Source organism: Pogona vitticeps, chromosome 4 (assembly GCF_051106095.1).
Source record: "Pogona vitticeps strain Pit_001003342236 chromosome 4, PviZW2.1, whole genome shotgun sequence".
Taxonomy (NCBI): domain Eukaryota; kingdom Metazoa; phylum Chordata; class Lepidosauria; order Squamata; family Agamidae; genus Pogona; species Pogona vitticeps.
In genome coordinates this window covers 212,848,980-212,869,161 of record NC_135786.1, presented here as the reverse complement: position 1 = coordinate 212,869,161, position 20,182 = coordinate 212,848,980, and the positions used below count along the sequence as shown (strand labels likewise).

The following is a 20,182-nucleotide window of genomic DNA, read 5'->3' as shown; positions in this document are numbered from 1 at the left end:
AAGTTCATAATCTAAAACAGAACGAACCGAAAAACACCTGGCAGAGGGGACAGGAAGATGACAAAGACCATCTCAGGCGATAGCTCTTTCTTTAATTTTCTTCCTCTCTCTCTTTTTAATTTTACAAACATAACACAGGGACCAAAACAAATCTTTAAGAAATGTACCACCCAACCATGTCTTGCATTTGTCATTTATGTAACTGGAATATAAAATACTCATGAGTCTTATTTGTACGTTGTTGCAATAGTTCTCATAAGGATCGGCTGAAAAGGAAGGGGTTTAGACAGCTGATAGAAGGGCTACTGCTCCATGAGGACCAAAGGCTGCTGGTATCCCACAAGAAGTGATAGGATAGCCTTGTTTCATTTATTTTCTAGATGTATAGTGGGCTGACTTAGGGACGAATGAATTTCCTTAGGGACCTGGCTCCCAGCATGAAAGAAACCGGGCTTGGATATGACAACAAGGGGCCATTAGAACACATGCTTTGCATTCAAGGTTTGAATTCCAGGCATCTCCAGCTAGGTTTGGATAACCCCTCTTGTAAAAAATCTGGGAGACTTCAATATAGGCAATCCTCAGCCAAATGGACCAGTGGTATTAGATGGCTTACTCTATCTGTATGACATCTAAGCCAATGTAGTAATGTAATGGATAACATGATGGATTAGGATTTGAGAGACCTGGGTTCAAATCTTTGCTTGGCTGTGGAAACGTAATGGGAGGGTAAGGAGTAGGAATGGTAAAGCCACTCCTTCGATAGCTCACTTAACTTGAAAGCCCTATTAAGATCCCTATACATCAGTTCCAACTTGATGGAACATACATAACAAAAAAATGACCTCTTATGCTTTTCACCATGTGCCCTGTGCTCTACTATTACCTGGCCGTAAAGATTAAGTTATTGTCCTGGCTGTTGATTCTGTTAACACAGTGTTTCCAAACAAGGATTTTATCCAGCAATTACTGTGCCTTGTTCACTGAATTTGCTGGGGAGGGCCTCAGATGTTGTTGTCTTTGAATTGAAACCTTTTTAATATCTCCCTACCACTTCCATCTTTTGGCCAAAAGCAGTTCAAGCCTGAAATTCTCAGCTTAGAGCAGGATGGAGCATCTGTACTAGTCTCAGTCAGGGATTAGAAACAGTAGGGTCTCTTCTACTGGCTTAGGGAGGGGTTCAAAACCTGCCAGATGAGATCAGAAACTAGAGGCTCTCCTCCTTCCCCAGTGTCACACATTGTTTCCTATTAGACTCTAAACAGGGACTGCCCAATAACAGGAAATATAATATATATATATTTACAGCAGAACTGCAACATCACTGCTAGCATCACCGCTAACCATGCAAGGTGTGGGATTCTGGGACATGTAATCCAAAAGAAGTAACTTTCCACATCTTTGCAGCTGCCTTCCTGTTGATCCATGTAAGTGGCTATGGTTGCAAAAGTCCTTCAAACAGATGCATGATGTGCCAAGTAAATCTATAAATCAATAACCCTGTGATTGGAAATTGTGCTTTTAAAAAAGCACAGCACAATCTTTATTTTCTTAAATTCCAAGTCAGTCGCAGTCATAAATCAACCATGACCCAGATATATGGGGTGGTGGGGTGGGTAGGAGTCCTCCAGGCAGCTGGCTATTTGTGTTTAGATTTTTGCTGCAACAGCCTATCATACCACTACAAACAGTATACTAAACAGACAAGACTCCAAAATGTGGTTTGTCTGCTTGGCTGGGTGGGGAAAACAGCTGCATCTAAACAGAAACAACCATCTGTGCATGTAGAGCTTTTAGTATGCACCACAAGAAGCTGGTCAATCACAGCCACTGAACGTTATTTGTATTTATTCCAGGCCTCTGAATTAAAGTTCCTAGAAAGGTCTTGGATCTTTTCCATCTTCTTTTTATTCATTTGGATCAGGATACCCAAGAATTTTGAAAACGTGCTTGTCCAGTGTTTTCAGTCTGGCTGTTTCACATTCTGGGTTAAGATCCTCTTCAAATAGTTTTCTTCTGTATAGAAATAAACCCTGCTTAGGAAAACATTCATGTTCTTTTTGATCGCAGTGCAACACGTTCGGTGCTTTCTTCCACAAAAAGTACATGGACTAAGAAACCCATATGCCAAGGGAACACCTCATATAAAATAATATTTTTTTAAAAAATCATACAAAAGAAAAGGCAGGATGTCTTAATGATTTGAAGACTTCTTATCTTGTAAAATTGTAAAAAAAAAAAAAAAACAGTTGAGAAGCAAAAGTAAAAATTAACAGAAATAGGATCTTAATCCTAAATACAACTTTTCAAAAAACTTGCATAGAGGGACTGAGATAAGTACAGTATTACAATAATCATTGCAAAGAAACAGAAGAGAATGAGAGAGAGAGAGAGAGTACTTCCATAAAATGTAAGAACCCCAAGTGAATTTAAACTTATACTAAGGATACTGAAAAAACAACAGAGGACAATATTTTCTGACCGGGATAAATTAAAGAGAGGACAGAAATAAACTACTAAACAACTGTATAGAAAAGATGCAAGGACAACAGATAGATTAATAGCAGCAACAGAAGGAAATGTTTTGAGGAACAATCTACCCCGCAGTTCTAGAAAGTGCAGTGAAAGTTGTTCTCAAAGCATTTGGAATAATTAAATGACCAAAGGCAGATTCGAGCTATATTAAGTTAAAGAAACGACATCAGAGCAGTAACTGGCCAAGGAATAACTTGAACAAGGCTAAAGAAAGGCTCTTTTCCTAATGGTATAGTTTGGTGTGCTTTGGATAACAAATGTATATTTTATATGTATTTCCTGCACCCCACAGCTTTCCCACAGCTTTCCATATTTGAGACAAGTGAAGAACTTGACTCAAAAAAACAAAGCAAAGTGTGCTGCTTAAAGTGTGCTGCTTAAAGCGTGCTGCCTAAAGCGTGTTCACCCATTTATAAGTCAGGGCAGAGACCATGAAAACTTTAATAAGGATACAGTATGCCAAAAATATGGAAAATAAAACAAAGCATTCCAACCCCAAACAAAGGTGCAGAGCTTAGAAAGTTACTTTTTTGGTGGGGGCTACCATTCTCAGAATCACGTAGCTAGCATAGCATGGAAATTCTGAAAAAAATGCAACTTTTCAAGTTCTGGAAAAGAGAGTCTAAAGAGTGCATTAACTATTGGATCATGGCATTAATTGCCCATGCAAGCAAAACAATGCTCAGATTTTACAGCAAAGACTTTTGGATTTAAAAAAGAAAGAGGTACTGAGATTATATTGCAAATACAAGTTGGCTATGGAGTATGCCAAATAATTTCAAGAGAAGTATTTACTGCTTTATACATTAAAACAAAAACATTAACTCAGTGGATCATTAAAAGCAATGGAGTGTTCAAAATGTACAGTCAACTCTCGATTTACAAACTTAATCCGTTCCGGAAGGAACTCTGTAAGTCAAAAAATTTGTAAGTCGAATCAGCATTTCCCACAGGAATGCACTGAAAACCAATTAATCCATTCCGGCTGTTTTTTGTTCTTAGGTTGAGGGGCGGTTTGTAACTGGAATCATTAGTTCCCATAGGAACTACAGTAATGCAAATCCGTTCCTGCTACTAGGGGCAGATTTTTTTTCCTTTTAACCTAAGATCACTGTCTTAGGTTTAAAAAAAGGAAGGAAAAGAGGAAGGGAAGGAGGTACCTTTTCAACAGAACACCTTGAAAAGCACCTTTTCAGCCAAGACAAGCACCTTCTGGGAAAAACCAACCACCTTTCAGACAACAGATCACCTTGAAAAGCACCTTTTCAATCAAGACAAGCCAATACAAGCACCTTTTGGGGAAAAGGGGGGCAGCAAAAAAGGGAGGGAACACGTTTTAAAAATCTAAAAATAAAAAAAATTAAAAGCCAAAAAATAAAAATAGTCTTTACAGCACTGTACCAGGCAATACCAGGCAATACCAGGCAGTCTGAAGACTGTCTCCAAATCCACTCTCAAAACGCTGGGAAGAGCGAGGAAGCAGACAGGCACCCTCTTCACTGGCCAACGGTTAACTGAAAGTTCAAATTTCGCGCTTTCCCCACCTCCTGCGTGTTTTTTCTGGTTCGTAACTCGAATCTAAGTTTGCAAGTCGAGTCAATATTTTTCTATCAGAGCGGTTTGCAAGTCGAAATGTTTGTAACTAGAGCCATTTCTAAGTCAAGGGTTGACTGTAACAGGTTTGTTACAATGTCTGATTGGACACGAAATTCCTATTGGGACAGAATATAGAGAATGGATGGCTTCCATTAGGCAAAGGTATCAGACAAGAGTGCATTTAACTCTCTAGCTGTTGAATTTATATGTAGAACGTATAAAGATGAAAGAGTGAAAATTGGTGGGAAAAGCATCAGTTATTCAAGATGATAACAATGACTTGAAAGGATTACTGATGTAAGTTAAAGAAGAAAGTGCAAAAACAGGATTATAGTTGGACATTAAGATGACAAAAATCATCAGTGTAGGAACACTGACAACAATTAAATAATAATTTATAATTGTTTGATCATCAGTCCAAATAGGGACAACAGCTAAGAAATCAGAAGAAGATTGAAATTCAGAAGGTCAGCTATAAAAGAACTAGAAAAAATCAAGAATGTGTCACTGGAGACCAAAGTGAAGGTCATCTGCAATATTATATTTCTAATTATTATGAACAAATATGAAAGCTGGACAGTGAAGGAAACTGACAAGAAAAAAAACAGTTCAGTTGAAATGTGGTGTTGGGGGAGATTTTTGCAGATGCCACGAACTGTTAGAAAGAAACAAAATAAGTTGGTTCGAGACTAAATGAAGCCTAAACTCATTTTAGTAGCAAAAAAATGATAAAACTGAGGCTGTCCTACTTTGAACACATCATAAGAAGACAAGAATCACTGAAAAAGACAATAAGGCTGGAAACATGTAAGGCAACAAGGAAAGAGGAAGACCAAATGAGAGGGGGATCGCCTCCATAAAGGAAGCCACAGCCTTTTGTTTGCATGACCTGAACGAAGATGTTGATGATAGAACCTTTTGAAGGTCATTACTCTGTAGGGTTGGTATAAGTTGACAGCACATAATAACATTCCTGTTCTGCTGTATTTGAGGGGGAAATTTTTGAACTGAATGATACTGAGTTCAGTGCACTCTTCTAAGCATTATTATCCATGTCATGTTATTTTTATCTCCCCACTTCTTTCCAGTCACAGGATGTGGCCCCTCCCCACCTTTTCTTCCTCATTAAGAACAGTGTGAGGAAGGCAGAGCTCTGTGTGTGTGTGTGTGTGTGTGAGAGAGAGAGAGAGAGAGAGACACCATCCCAAGGTCAGTAGGTGACCTTCAAAGCAGAGGTCAGTAGGTGACTTTTACCCATTTTTCCCATAGCCAGTGGTGGGAAATATGTTGCTAGCCAGATGTTACTGGACATCCCTGGACAGCATAGCCAATACTGACAGATCATAGGAGTTGAACCCTTGCTCCATGAAAGCAAGGTGAGGAAGATTGCAATGACTGAATCACTGCATTTACTAAACACAAAAACAAGCAGAAATGGGTCAGACTAGAAGACAATGTGTGCAGGATTGGGGCTGGAAGAACCAGACCCATAACTGGTGGTTGACCTCTGGCCCATTAGTTTACACATCTTTCACTCTGAGTTCAAGGTTCCAGTCATGCAACTGCCTGGGTAGTTGCCATATTGGTGTGATGGGGGCCAACAGCACTGTGTTTCAGCAAACTGTCCTTCATTCAAGGGCAGCTGAATGCTATGCTGCTGTTGTTCCTTGTATCACTGCAGCCCAAACTGTAGAGTAGCTTGCAGAAAGGTGGACAGTGGAACCAGTTACCTTGGGAGTTGTTGAGTGCTCCAACACTGGGGGCATTAAAAAAAAATTAGATAATCACCTGGCAGATATGCTTCGATTGTATTCCTGCATTGAGCAGGGGGTTGGACTTGATGGCCTTGTAGGCCCCTTCCAACTTCACTGTTGTATGATTCTATGATTCTAAGGCTAATGGCATCGCCAAACAGAGAAAACTGATTAGGAGAGAATATTGATGAAGAGGAAAAGGATTAATAAGACACCAGCTTTCCAGTTAGAAAGTGATAAAATATTTTCCCTCCAAAGATGCGATCCTTCATAGCTGCTAGGTTTGCATAATCAACTTGCAAATGGTGACCCACCACAAAACAAAATCGTATTAATCTGCCGTTCATACTCTATCCTAGAGGGCTCTCCATATATTTTTTAATTGTAGCTCCTAATCCTTTGTCACTGACTATATTACCTGGACTGATGGGAGATGTAGACCCAACCCACTCCCCAAAAAGCACATTTGGTTGCTCATAGTTGTCCACTCTTGTTCCTGGAAGACTAAGATACCATATACAGCTAGGCATGGAGTGTAACACCACTGTTGTGACATGAGTCCTCTTATTGCAGTATTCCGTAGCTGCAGATGAGCCCAAGGGGGATAAATGACCCCACTGCTGGCAACGGGCCTTCTACAAGTCCCAGTGGCAGCACAGGACCTGTATAAATTCCCTGGGTGTCACAAGTATTGCAGGTGAGCCAATGTCAGATCAAATTCTAGCATGAATGGCAAGGACCTCTGCAACTCCTTTTTACTGCCTTTTTAGCTGTCACAAAATGGAGCTCCCACTCTCCCACCTTGGACTCTGGGTCACCGTATTACCTGCTTAAATTTCATCGAGATTTAAGGCTTGCTTATTCAGATCCCCTTTGTGTCCATAATCAGTTTTCCCCATAGCACTTCTGTCCCCCAAAGCCTTGCCTGCCTGCCTGTTGTGTTGTCACAAAGGGCCCATCCCTTCCTGCTGGTTGACCTTGAACTCTCAGAAAACAGAATGTTGCTGATCTGGCAATCTTTTCCCAAAACCATTACAGGTCATGACCTGTGTTGCTGCTATGGTATTGTCACACTGCTGAATTTTCCCAATACGACCATGGGGGAGAAAACTCCCTATTTTCCCTTCAAAACAAGGCCTCATGTAGGAAGAACACACCTTGTTTTTAAGCAAACTTCCTGGAAGATTTTGGGAGCACACTATGGCTTGGAAACAAGGCACAAGCTCTCTGTATGCCTTATTTTAAAGTAATATTGTGTACACGTTTTCTTCCTTCCTTCTTTTCCCACAACAAAAGGAAACATATTGGACGAATCAGTCCTGAAATTTCTCTTCTTCCTCCTTACCTGGACATAATTTCGTTAACAAAATTGACAACTTCGAATATACAGGGGCAAAACCAGTAAATAATTTTGACCATTCACAGCAAGCATTAGTCTTAAATGGGGCTATTATTAATAATTATTAATGTCCATAATTGCTTTAGGCTGCAGTCCTTAAACCTATCAGTTGACCAGCAACATATCATAGGACATGAAGTGCTACCCTGTCCTCAGGAAAAACATCACTAATGCAGCAAAATACTCTGAAAATGCCTGGTAAACAAGTGAAAAGCTCTGAGAACATTACTGTAGACCTAGCATTTCTAATTATTTCAATAATGAAAAGTGAATTGGGGATTCTGGGGTCCTATTGAAGAGGATCAAATAGCTTTGATCAACAGAAGCTAAAGCCCCTCATTCTTCCCATATATCCCCCAGCAAGGGAAACAAAGTATGCCACTCCTGGAGTTCCATGCCATGTGGTGGGTGTGAAATTCCCATTATGCCCTGGAGTGATATTGTGTCTTGCGTGCTTGGGCATGATGGGAAATTAAAATGGCAGCGCCCAATCACTGTAGTTGTGTGCAAATTTAGGTAGGTCTGAAAAGGCCCTTTGCTTGTAGGAGGAGTTCATTGGACAGTGATTTCCCAGGACTCAGTGAAAGCCGGGGCCAGAGATGGCTCAAGAGGTTTTGATGCCTGAGGCATCTTGTCTTTTGTTGTAGGACAAGATGGTGCCTACAACAAAAGACCATTGGACTGACAGTTGAACCATACTTCAGCATCAGTAGCTTTCAACACCAGCAGGGAGGAGACACAAATTTTTAAAGTTTGAGGAAAGAACTAAACCATGTGTTTGTGAAAATGCCCCAGTGCTAAAACTTGGTGTTACCCAGGACAAGAATGCTGCTAGTATTAATTTCACATGAATGAATTTTTTACAGGTCTAAAAGTGGTTTCTGCTCTGTCTGTTCCCAGAATATTCATGAAAGGGCACCCAGCAAGAATTGTGCTGCAAAATGCTTATCTTACAGCATATTGATTTTTTAAGCAAATGCACTGAAAATACTCTTGGTGCATTAGGACTGGTACATTAAGGATGATGCTCCAAATAGACACTTGATTGGTGGCAAGTCTTCAGCTTAGCTATTTAAGGTTTACAAGTTCAAGCTATTCGTCTTCCGCGTGCAATCATATGGTTTTGCCTACTTACTGGTTTTGACAGCATAACTGCGGTGGGCCATAAGCCATTAATAGATCAATGCAGAGAACAAATGGATTTGAAGTAATCTAGATTTGGAATGGGAGCACCGTTTACCATGTACAGTATTTATTTTTATTGCAATCAAATATTCAGATATATTGTATAATGACTAATGTCTTTGTGTACATATTTTCTTTGTAATTGTATCAAGTGCTTTCAGAGATGGAAGCCTTGGAATACCAACCTTGCACATAGATCTAGAAATTGAAAGCTCTCAAGCTAGCCGTCTGCCTACCACCTGCCCTTGGTTCACATCACTTGCTACATGTGTTGATGCTCTACAATACAAAACAGCTGGACTAGTCCATGGCATTTTATGTAGGGAGGAAAGCCATCCATATCATCTGCAAGGAGATTCTGTAAAGCTATGGTCCCGAGAATGCTGTTCCTTGGAGAAAATTCCTGGAACTTAACTGTTGCTCTGAATACAGATTAGAATTGACCCCTTCAATTCACCTTTTAAAAGTTAACCCCAGGGAAAATGGTCACCCGCCCACCCCAGACAGCCACATTCTCTGAGGCCATTTCTGTAACCTTTAGTATCTTCCCTCCCTGCAGCTAAGTTGTTAAATGGACTCCTTCATACTTGAATTTAGATGTAATTCTTTAACTTTAAGCCTAAACTGACCTGTCTTCATCAGTTTCCTTTCTTTTCATATTGTATTTGAGAAGGCCTCTTACTGTTCTTAGCAGAGTCAGGTTCTTAATTAAGAAGCTGAGAAACTCTGCACAGGACATGTTAATGTTGATATTCACCTATAGTTTGCTTGGCCTTCAGAATCCTCTCTTAGCCTGCTTCAACCTTTGGTCCACAGTTATTCTTGGTTCACATGGCTATTATATGGAAAACTCACAAGAGGCCTTAGATATGGGAATGGAAAATGCAAATACTATTTTTGTACTTCGGTTGCAGTTGCCCATTGGCATTTGCCCAAAAATCTCCACCCTTTTCTAATCTTTTTTTCTGTTTCTTTGAGATAATCTCTTACTTGTTATAAAATATAGTGGTCATCCTGCAGATAAAGGTGATGCAGAAAGCTATAGCAAGAATCTTTAAGTTTTTACATTTTAGCAAAAAAAAAATGATTTGGCATGATCCAAATACTACAAAGAGACTATAGAGCCTAATAAATGTTACCTGGTGTGAGCTTTCACAGACTGCAACCCACATCATCAGATATATGTGATGAATGGACACAGCTTCCAAAATTCGTATGCCAAATTAAACATATTAGTCTATAAGGTGTCACAAGTTCTGTTGTGTTTGCTTCAGCAGCCTAGTCTGGCTACCCCATTTCCCCAGGTATTCAAGGCACTGTATGCTTTACTAGATTCCTTTGAATTTTCTGTCATTTGCTGAAAAGCAAAACACTGCCTAAAATGTGTTCAGCTGATTTTTAAAAAAATATATAAAGCAGCACTCTCTTCTTAGTTTTGGATGAAGGCCTTTCCAAGGACACTATAGAGGTTCTGTGCACTGCCTTTGTTTTAGTTCACTTTCTTCACAGTATCAAAAAAAATTCCCATCAAATTATTGTACAGGAAGTAAACATCAGAAAGACGGAGAGATTCATATTCTTCCTTACTGAGGTGTGCACTTGGTATTCAAAAGTGATAGAAGTGAGACCTACCTCACTGTTACATGCCGGACCACATCTATGAATTCCCTTTCCAGAAACTTAAAAAAGAAAATATTCAAATCTTCACCCCATGTTTGAATCCATTTTGTACTTCATTCTCTGAGGAACCAGTGTAGCATAATGCAGTGGTTCCCAACCTTGGACAACCTAGATGTTCTTGGACTACAACTCCCAGAAATCCTGGCCAGGATAGCTAATGGTGAAGCCTTCTGGGATTTTTAGTCCAATAATGTCTTGGACATGTCCAAGAACAATACTGGTGCAGTGCACTGCATGACTAGGATGCAAGAGACCTGGTTTCAAATTCTTGCTCAGCAATGGAAACTCATGGAATGTGTGTGTTGAATCATTCCTTGATATCTTAAAAATCTTGTTAGGGTTACTATTAGTCAGAATGCTTTGATGGAATATAAATTGTATCCGGAAATCATTCATCCATTGAAATTTTTTATAAAGTAAGTTGTGTTTCCCAACATTTACAAAGGCATTGTCAGCCAGGTAAAAAAACACACAGTGCTAATGGAGAATGCATTCTCTTATAGCATGTTTGAAATTCAAATCACTTATTTGTTATTCATTTTTTAAAAACCAAGCCAAACACATTTAATTCCTTCTGTCACTGAAAAGTATAATGCAGTTACTGAGAGGAATTTCCTTCAGGATGGGGTAGGTTGATGCATCACCCCAGTAGAACAGGGCTTTGCCTTGTTTTTATGCAGAGATTATTTTTTAAAAAAACTTTGACATGACAGACAATGACAGCCTCCATTTAAAGAGGCTGTTGTTGTGGCAGCCATTTTGTGAAAGCGCAGAAAATATTCTCAGTTCCAAATGTGCTCACCAACCAAAAAAAGTTGGAATCTCTATTAGGCTTTGGAAAAGAAGAGAAAATGACAGCAGCAGCTGCTATTAAGAAAATAAGTCCATCCACTCATTATTCTAATGAAGTTTAAATTTTTGATTGGCCAAACATCGTTCTCCCCCTTCCTGGTGTTCAGAAATCCAGAAATGGATTTGAAAATGCGAAAATGACACCAACCAAACACAAGTAGGAAGTGTAAGCAGACTTTGGGGGGAACGGGATGTTTGCAGAAATAAAAAAAATCTCTATAGAGGAAAACAAAGTGAAACAGTGAGGAGGAACAGCCTGATTAAAAACGAGTATGCTCAGTGATTAGGGAATGGGGTTGGGAGAGAAAACATGGTTGGAGGCAGAATGCAGTTTCATGCATTAAGGAATGACTATATGTTGGAGCAGTGAAGAAGAGCACTTAACACACTATAGCTGCTGCCGGATACAGATCAGACATATGCCAAGCCTAAAGCAATATGTGGGAGCAGGAAGGAGAGAGAGGGAGATGAGGAAGATGTGTATAATGGTAGTTAAAGGTACAAGGTTCATTCTTATATAGCAGAATAAAGTCATGGCCTTAGCGTCAAGTATTACCAGTTGCCCTAGTGCTTGATAACCTCTGTGTTTTTGCAGACAGGAGATTTAGTGGCTGCCATCCATGACTGTTAGGCTCCATTCAGACTGTGCAGGATGCAGTGAGTGTCAACCTACCTCCTCCTTGTGCTCCACATCTCAGCTTGCAACATTTTTGGTTCTGCAGGACACTTTCATTCCAACCTGACAACAGATATCATGAATGAAATAACTTCCAAGACAACAGAACTGTAACTAGCTGTTTTGGAATCTGGGTAAGCAGCATCTCCTTCCATCCTGAGGCATGGATGTGAGTTCTGTCCTCTCCCTGAAAAATGGAAGGAAATATGGTCCTCCACCACACAACAAAAGAAAGAGAATGAGAGAAAGAGAACATGTATGCTTTTCAGAAAAGAAGGTAAACGGGCCATTTGTTTTCCTAACACTAACCAGTAGATTCGTCTCTAGATTTTGGTGCCCTCTAAATTTTGGTGTCCTGGGGCAAACCCTGTTTGCCCCATGCTAGTTACTGTTGCAGAATTTTGAATTCTCTTTTTGCTACGCAGCATAAGTAACAGAAGTAGAGAGATCTACAGAGATGAATATCTGCAAAGTCCCCCAGGGTCCACCTCTTTCTCATTAACTGGCACTTAAAGTCTCCATAACTCACTCTGACATTAGTAGAAGAAAGAATTAAAAAATTTCTTTACTTGCAGTTCCTTGAAATAACAAACTTTTGTAAAAATAGCTAGTTACAGTTCATCAATCATGGAAACAGAAGAATACAAGGACAAAATCAGAGAACCTCTAGACCCCATCACCTACAGAAAACTGAAACGGGACTCAACCAACAAAATCACAAAACAAACAAACATGCTGATCAGGAGTTCCTCCCTGCACCCCAATGTCCTTCAACGAATCTGCAAGACAGAAGCTCTCCCACACCTTCAGAACACAGCCAAAGAGCCCGAAAAACCCACAACAACCATTTTGTATATAAGTTTCTTTACAGCACATACACTATCAACCAACCAACCAACCAGACCAATAGCAACAAACAACTGATGCCAACTGAGGAAAGAGAGGGATAAAACATTCAGCAGAGAGGTGGAGCTTTCTCTGAATTTCAGAAGCTGGAAGGAACATTAGTGTTAATCATCTAATCAGTGCAAGAATATTTATATATTTTTTGGATAATGAAAAGACCTTGTAGAGATCATTAGTTCATAGCGTCACTATAAACTGGAAAACATTTTACACACCAAACAAGAAACCTCATTGCCTTCTGCACTGCTTAAATCTTTCCAAATGAATCCAATGCAAGAGTCCTCTGGGACCTTAGATAAAATTACATGCAGATTTGACACTATCAGTCTTGAGTAGGCTAACAAAAGAGTCTTCCCCCCCCCCACCTTGGGTGTTTTAGGCCATTGTTCACTATTATTCTTTCTTAGTTAATTCATTACCAGCTGGGAATGAGTCACATAGCGTTTTTACACTTTTGATGGGTTGTCCTTTGAACTTGCAGAAATGAAGGGCCTTGGCTTGCTTTTGGCTCTCCTAGACTTTGCAGAGAAACATCAGGATGCTAAAGAACTCATGTTTAAGATACACACATACACTTTCATTATACAGGTTTCAGACATGGATTCTATGTAGACTTTAGGCTTAGACGAATCAGTTATTTTCCATTTTTCCCAAATAACTGATCTCACTAGCAAATTTTGAAAGACACAAGAGCTGATCTTGTCGTTCTGGAACTACAAGTTGTGACCGTCCAAGAAGTATGCCTTTTGAAATACCAGACAGGAAAATTAACTCCTCTATCATCTATGTAAATCTTTCACCTACCAGGCAAACAAACCCACTCCCGTCTGTCTGGAATATTTCCTTATCTTCCTACTGATGATTCTCCCTTGTTCACCTGACATAGTAATCTTTAGCAGATCAGACTAAGAAAGGGCAGCGTTTACATGCCCCGCAGTTCAATGAAACAGCACTTGCATTACCTGATAAGAGTCCAAGTTTCCACCCCCCAGCATCCTCAGATAGCAATGAGGGAAATTTTGTTTGAAACACTGGGAGAGCCTCTGCCAGTCACTGTGTACAATACCCACCTAGATGGTCCAATGAACTCTTCTTACATTCTTAAAATCTGCCGCCATGCATGCCAAGCTAGGAAGCCACATTAAGGGCACAGAACATCATCTGGCCACAACTAGAATATTGTGGACAAACAAAACATAATGGGATCAGAATCCCTATGGCTATCTGATTTACGTTCATCATCTCCATGTTCAACTGATTCACCCATGAAGCCAATGTCTCAATAAAAGGAAAATATGGAAGAGGGATTCTTAACCTTTCCCCTTTCAGTATCTCTGTTCCCCTATACATTCCATAAACACAGTATATTGTACATGAGCCTCTTAACTGTTCTTAGCTGTTATACTGCCCATGTGGAATGTACTGTACTGATTTTAGGCTTATATTGTTCCAGCCATCTTCCAGAATCTGAGAATATTATGTTCTTTGGACTACAACTCCCATGCTGCCAAATGCTGGAAGTTTTAGTCCAAAGAAGCTAACTTTTCCAAGTTCTTCACTCGTATTCCCTGGTTATGATACAAGAACTGATCCAGGAAGAGTGAAGAGAGACAACAGCAACCTGCTCCAGGAAATGAGGCATCCAAGGGGGATGATGCAATACCTTCTCTCCTATGTGTATATTTTATTCCTAATCCACCTTTTCATTGTGTTAATACTGAGGTGGTGTACGTGAGGTATAATGGATGCTTCCAAAATGTTAACCCTCAGTGAGAAAATTGACACTCAAAAGACCAACACCATGGGGCATTTTAAATTTTGCTTTCCTCTTACACAAATACTAGATAAGAGGGTTAGATGTTTTGTTTGTTGCTATGATAGCTAACAATCAATCACATTCTGACAGGCATATTTTCTGATAGTGTAGTTGACCCTATTGAGTCATCCATTAAGTTGGGTTGAACATTTTCCCAGCTAAGACTTGCTGAAGTAATTCTGAATGACTCAGATGTTGGCCCCAGAGTCTGCTGATGTAATCCTGGTGAAAGTGGGATATATAAATAATTGTGTGCTGACAAGTTATGCCAAACTTTTTCAGGGTTTTCTAGGTAAAGAGTACTCAGAAATGGTTTACCATTTCCTTCTCCTGGGGACAGCCTGAGAACATGCAGCTTGCCCAAGGCCACACAGGCTGACTGTGGGATGCTCGGTGGGGAACTGAACTTCCACCCTTTTGTTTCCACAGCCAGACTCACTGAGCCATACAACCAGCTGTTGAAAATGGGATAGATCATTACAATCTGTTGATAAAGAGTTCCAACAAACTCTGCTCATTGGTGATACCACACATTGTTCTTGCGGTCCCTTAAACACGGAAAAAAGCAAAAAATAAAAAAAAAGTGGAGCTGACTTCCATCTACCCCAAATTCAAATTTTCCATTGGCAATGGGCCCCTTTTCTCCATCCGTGTTGCAATACCAGGTTGCCACCATCATAAGGAAAAGAACTTAATGGTGACACCCTGCCTGAAATCCCATCATTCTGGTGTAGCGTAAGTTACACCAGTGGAAATGTGCAGGGTGTTATGCCTAGACAACCTGCGTTGTGCAATCTGACTGTGCAATCCATTGCACATTGCCCACTGTGACCATTGCAAAGTGCTTTGTGAATAACACTTCTGCTGCACTGTGATCTTCAGGACCACTTCTGCAGTTTCATGTTGCACACACAGAGCTATGAGACATAATTTTAGCCACTAGCTGTTAAATTTTCTGTTTTATAATTGCATAATCCATTTGATTTGATCATGGGTGTACATGTGTGTAATCGATACAGACATATTTGTGTGGCCAAAAACTTTTGCACAGTGGAAATTTTGCTTATTGTCTTCTTCCTTTCCCAACATATGATGAAGTAAGAAAGATATATGGCTGGGTTGTTGATATATATTTACAAAAAAGTAGCACCAATGAAACAATCTTTTTTTGTTTCTCAGTGCCTTGATCAATGGAATAAGGTTCTTACAACATCTTACAAACTAACATTGGTTTTGTGGACAACAGTACATTTCATTAAAAGCATTAAGCTTCATCTTATGTTATGTGTGTCTGCTTATGTGAGAGAGAAAGCGGACAAATAGTGACAAATGAGGTCACAGGAAATTAAAGGCAGAAAGTAAAGTAGACAGTTTATCATATTAACAGCAGCCATTCACAAAACAGTTGTTTGTGATTGATAACACAGACATTTTCTATTTGGGGAGCTGGTTAACACATGTAGTATAACTTTAAAAACTATTTCAACTTTATTCTGATTCAAGCCACAGGTAATAAATATATTACAGGTATTAGCTGTGGAAATGGATGCAGATATGAGAAATGCTAATTTTCAAAAAACATGGGGGAACACTTTAGTCTTTTACAGCATTCTCCAAAAGAAGTGGACGACCAAATCACAATGCCCAAGAGCTGAGTAATAATTCTTCGGCCAGTTATATTACCTGTTAGTTGAATAAAAGACAAAAGCTTTTTTTAAAAAAAGCTCATCAATGGGAACCTGTGTTACTGCCTTACTACTCTCCTATTAATGAACATTCAAGGCTAACAAAATGATCCTTGTTTTGACTTTTTGCATTTCAGTTCCTTTTGACCCCTCTGGTAACAATCCCTGCTCCTACAGAAGCATGCATAATATCATGTCAACTGAGGCAACACTCCATACACAAAATGAAGCTCTTGAAGTCCATGAGTGTGTGTGCGAGATGTGTTGTCACATCACATTGGAGTTAAAGCAACCCTAGTAAGGTTTTCATGGTAAATGAAACATTAAAGGAGTGGTTTTACTGGTGCCACACCCACCCACCCAAGAGTGTCCATAGCCAAGTGGGGATTCGAATCCAGGTCTCCTGAGTCCTAATCCATCACACTGGGTACCTGAAGCCCATGAGACTTTATGCTATGTAAAATGTCTTCCTCTTTAAGATGCTGCATGATATATAGCAATAATAACAGCAAAGGCTGTTATAAGAAGGATTGTGCAAATAAATGTAATGGGCTATGCCTGAGCTTACTCGGTAAGTTCTTCGCTACCATCCATTATCTCCAATTTGGAAATATACCGATTTTAGTTTGCAAGATGTTTTATTTTTAATGCGGTTGCTTATTGCATTGGTTTCTTACGGTGACTTTCATTATTTTTTCCCCATCTATCTAATTATTTGGTTGGTTAAATGAAAGATGCTAAACCTAAATGATTTGGCTTTGTTTACTCTGATATGGAGATGTGATGTTTGGGTCAGTAATTGCAAGAATAATAATCACTGTGTGCCTTCAAGTCAATTCCAGCTTAGGGCAAACCTTTTCAGGGTTTTCTAGGTTGAGAGTATTCAGAAGCAGTTTACCATACCCTTCTTGTGGGGGTCGTCCTGAAACTGTGCAGTTTGCCCAAGGCCCCAAAGGCTGGCTCTTCTGGGATGCACAGTGGGAAACTTCTGGCTTCGTAGCCAGATGCCCAGATTTACGAAGGTAAAATATGTTAAGAGCTTAGGATTTCTCCCAGTCTTTGTAGCATTGGGACTGACTATCACAGCAACATGAAATAATAAAGAGGTCCAAACCTAAATACACTTTGGAGGGAGTAAACATGGAGCACAGCTTCTGAATAAATAGTTGTAGGATGGTACTGTAAGGCAGGAACAAAGGCACACTCCTGCCAATAGAACCTAGTCAATCCTTATAGAACTGTTTTCATCTTGCCACTGCCCCCATCCCATGTTAAACATAATGCTGATCATCTGTAGCCTATTGGGCCATTCAGGCTGGAGATGAAGGGAGGTGTATTCCAACACATCTAGAAGACTCCAGGCCATTTTAATATTTGTAGTACTTTTTTTAATGCAGAAAGAATATCTGAGCTATTTTATACCTGCTTTCTACACAAAGTCCTCAGGTTCTGTCACAGGTGCCTTTAGCAGCAATGATCAGATAGTAAATTTACATGGAAGAGCAGTAGTCTGAGATCCTGCAAAATTGCTGCAAATCAGAGGAGAAAATAATGAGCTGGTCAGACAAATGAACAGAGCTGGTAGAAAGTGTTTTTCTATGTTCCTAAAATGCAGGAATCGTTTGGACTATAGCTTGCAAAATTCCCCTGCTAGCCTGTCCACTGGCCATACCGGCTGGAAAATTCTAGAAGCTATAGACAGGGGTGGAGAATTAAGTTTCCAGGTTCTGTTAAAATGCTTTTCCTCTGCTAGCTGTTCTGCGTTACAGGTATTTCTTAAATAAATGTTATAATGCTCACTTCATCTGTTCGAGAGTACTTCTGCATTAACAGGAAAGAATGTGGCTTCCCATTGTGACAACGAGCTCACTGGGGTGCATATCCTGTAAGACTGTTTTAAGTGTCCATGAGGTATGAGAGTTGACCAGAGAATGCACACTTATTGTTTTCATGAATGATTACGTGGATGGCAATGTACAGCCAAGAGAAATTCCCTGTGTATCAGACAAGGCCATTATGATGTGATCCCTAGAAGGATTTGCAAAAACTGTTACAGCTGCTGGGTGCATTTTGATAGCCACCAAAATTTTTTTCCCTTTGGTTCTGGGCTGTCATATGACTTGGTGTGACAAGTTTGACCTTAATTCTGGCCCCTGTACCTTATTTGCCCTCATGCCCACTTTCACCATCATCAGGCCCAGAACTTTTCTGGCCCCCCAGCCCTTCCCTGCCTTGACTCTGTGACATCTCAAGGGCCTTACCCCAATCTAAAATTTTGGCCTTGATGTCTTAGGGAAGAGTATGCTGGCAACCTTAGCCAGTGGGATTATAGGAACAGAACACCACACTAGAATTTACATGTAGGCTGAAGTTGGGAGAAAATTCTGTCTCTCAAATAGGTGTGTAAGAGAGGCAAATGAAATAAATACGAGTGTCTCTTTGATGGATCTGCTTGTAATCTAGTGGGAAATGTGTGGACTTCCCACGTAATGTTGGACTTCAACCCCCATCTGCTCTAGATAGGACAGCTAATTATGAGAGTGATTTGAGTGGAAGTCCAGCAACTTCTAAAGGTCTGTATGTTCTCCACAGAGCGTGGAAAAATTACCTTTGATGGTTGTGGGATTCTAGCAGTTTTAGTCCCCAAACCTAACTTTCCTAAACTCTGGTTTTAAACTACTCTACTAGTTTACAGCTGATTACACATCTTATTTCAAGTCCCCATTTTGAAATACAGCTTCCATCTTGAAGTCCATAAGAACTGAGCTTTGAGAGATTCATAACACAACCCATCTTCCTTTATGACCAGAAGCATTGACTGCCAAGATCAGATCACCAAGATTGTCTCAAGATGAAAATGGGCAGGCACCTCCCTATGCCTATCCATTTACACTTTTGAGATCAAGGCTTTCTTACACTTCTCTCCCATCATTTTCATAATGACCAGCAAACCTTTGTTTTGCTATATTCAGTAGTAAGTACAGTACTATATTTGGCTGAATTCCTTTGTATATACAGTGTGCCTTAACTGGCGTGTGAGGAACCAGTGTGGTGCAGTGGACAGAGCAACAGACTAGGATTCTGGAGAAATAGGGTCAAATCCCCACTTGGCTCTGAAAACTCACTGGAGAGTGGCCTTGGTAAAACCACTCCTTAAATATTTCACACACCTTCAACTCCCATTAAAGTTGCCATACATGGGATGTGACTTACCAGCACACAACATAGCTTGTGCATCACAAGGGCTAAATCATTCTGCCCCCACCCTCACTTAATAAAGATACCAGTCTTGTCACAAAGTCTTGTAGCACCTTGAAGACCAATGTATACTATTTGGCATAAAACTTCATGTTGCTTCCTGTCCCATGTATAGATTTCTCAAGAGATAGATAAGGTGGTCAGGCACTCCCATTCCTTTAACGACTTGCCATTGTTTGCTGTGGTTCACACAGTCAAAGGTTTTTGCATTGACATTACTGTCCACACAGTCAACGGCTTTTGCGTAGTCAATGAAGCAGTAGTAGATGTTTTTCTGGAACTCTCTGGCTTTCTCCATAATGCAGCGCATGCTAGCAATTCAGTCTCTAGTTCCTCTGCCCCTTCAAAATCCAGCTTGTACTTCTGGGAGTTCTCGGTCCACATACTGCTGAAGCCTGCCTTGGAGGATTTTGAGCATAACCTTGCTAGCGTGCGAAATGAGTGCAATTGTACGGTAGTTGGAGCATTCTTTGGCACTGCCCTTCTTTGGGATTGGGAATTCCTATTGTAATGCAACATATTTGAGGGTAGTTTGGTCTTGAATGGACAATTAAGATCAGTTACCTTTACTAAAGATCTGCTCATTTGTCATTGTGGACAAATCCAACTGCCTGCACCTTTTATTCTCCTTAGGGTGTGTGGCTATAGAAATGAACATGATGAGCACCTAGTCTTCCAAATTTACCATGGTAAGAAGGTCCGTAAGACTATACCCTCAAATGTAACAATCATTTGTTGCTGCAGCCAAGATGATTTAACAGAGCTGCTTACAGGGATCAAAATAACCCACCTGTTACTAGAGATCTACTGGCTGCTGGTCTGTTTTTTAACATAATTTTA

General features: G+C 40.1%; 1 long non-coding RNA gene across 1 annotated transcript; it reads right to left on the bottom strand.

Moving 5' to 3' along the window:
* Positions 1–1,592: 1,592 nt before the first annotated feature.
* Positions 1,593–19,448, bottom strand: LOC144589288 (uncharacterized). The gene is made up of 3 exons (XR_013545331.1): positions 17,507–19,448; positions 11,675–11,740; positions 1,593–2,016 (listed from the first exon to the last, which is right to left on the bottom strand). It is a non-coding gene; the product is annotated as an uncharacterized LOC144589288 (long non-coding RNA).
* Positions 19,449–20,182: the final 734 nt, after the last annotated feature.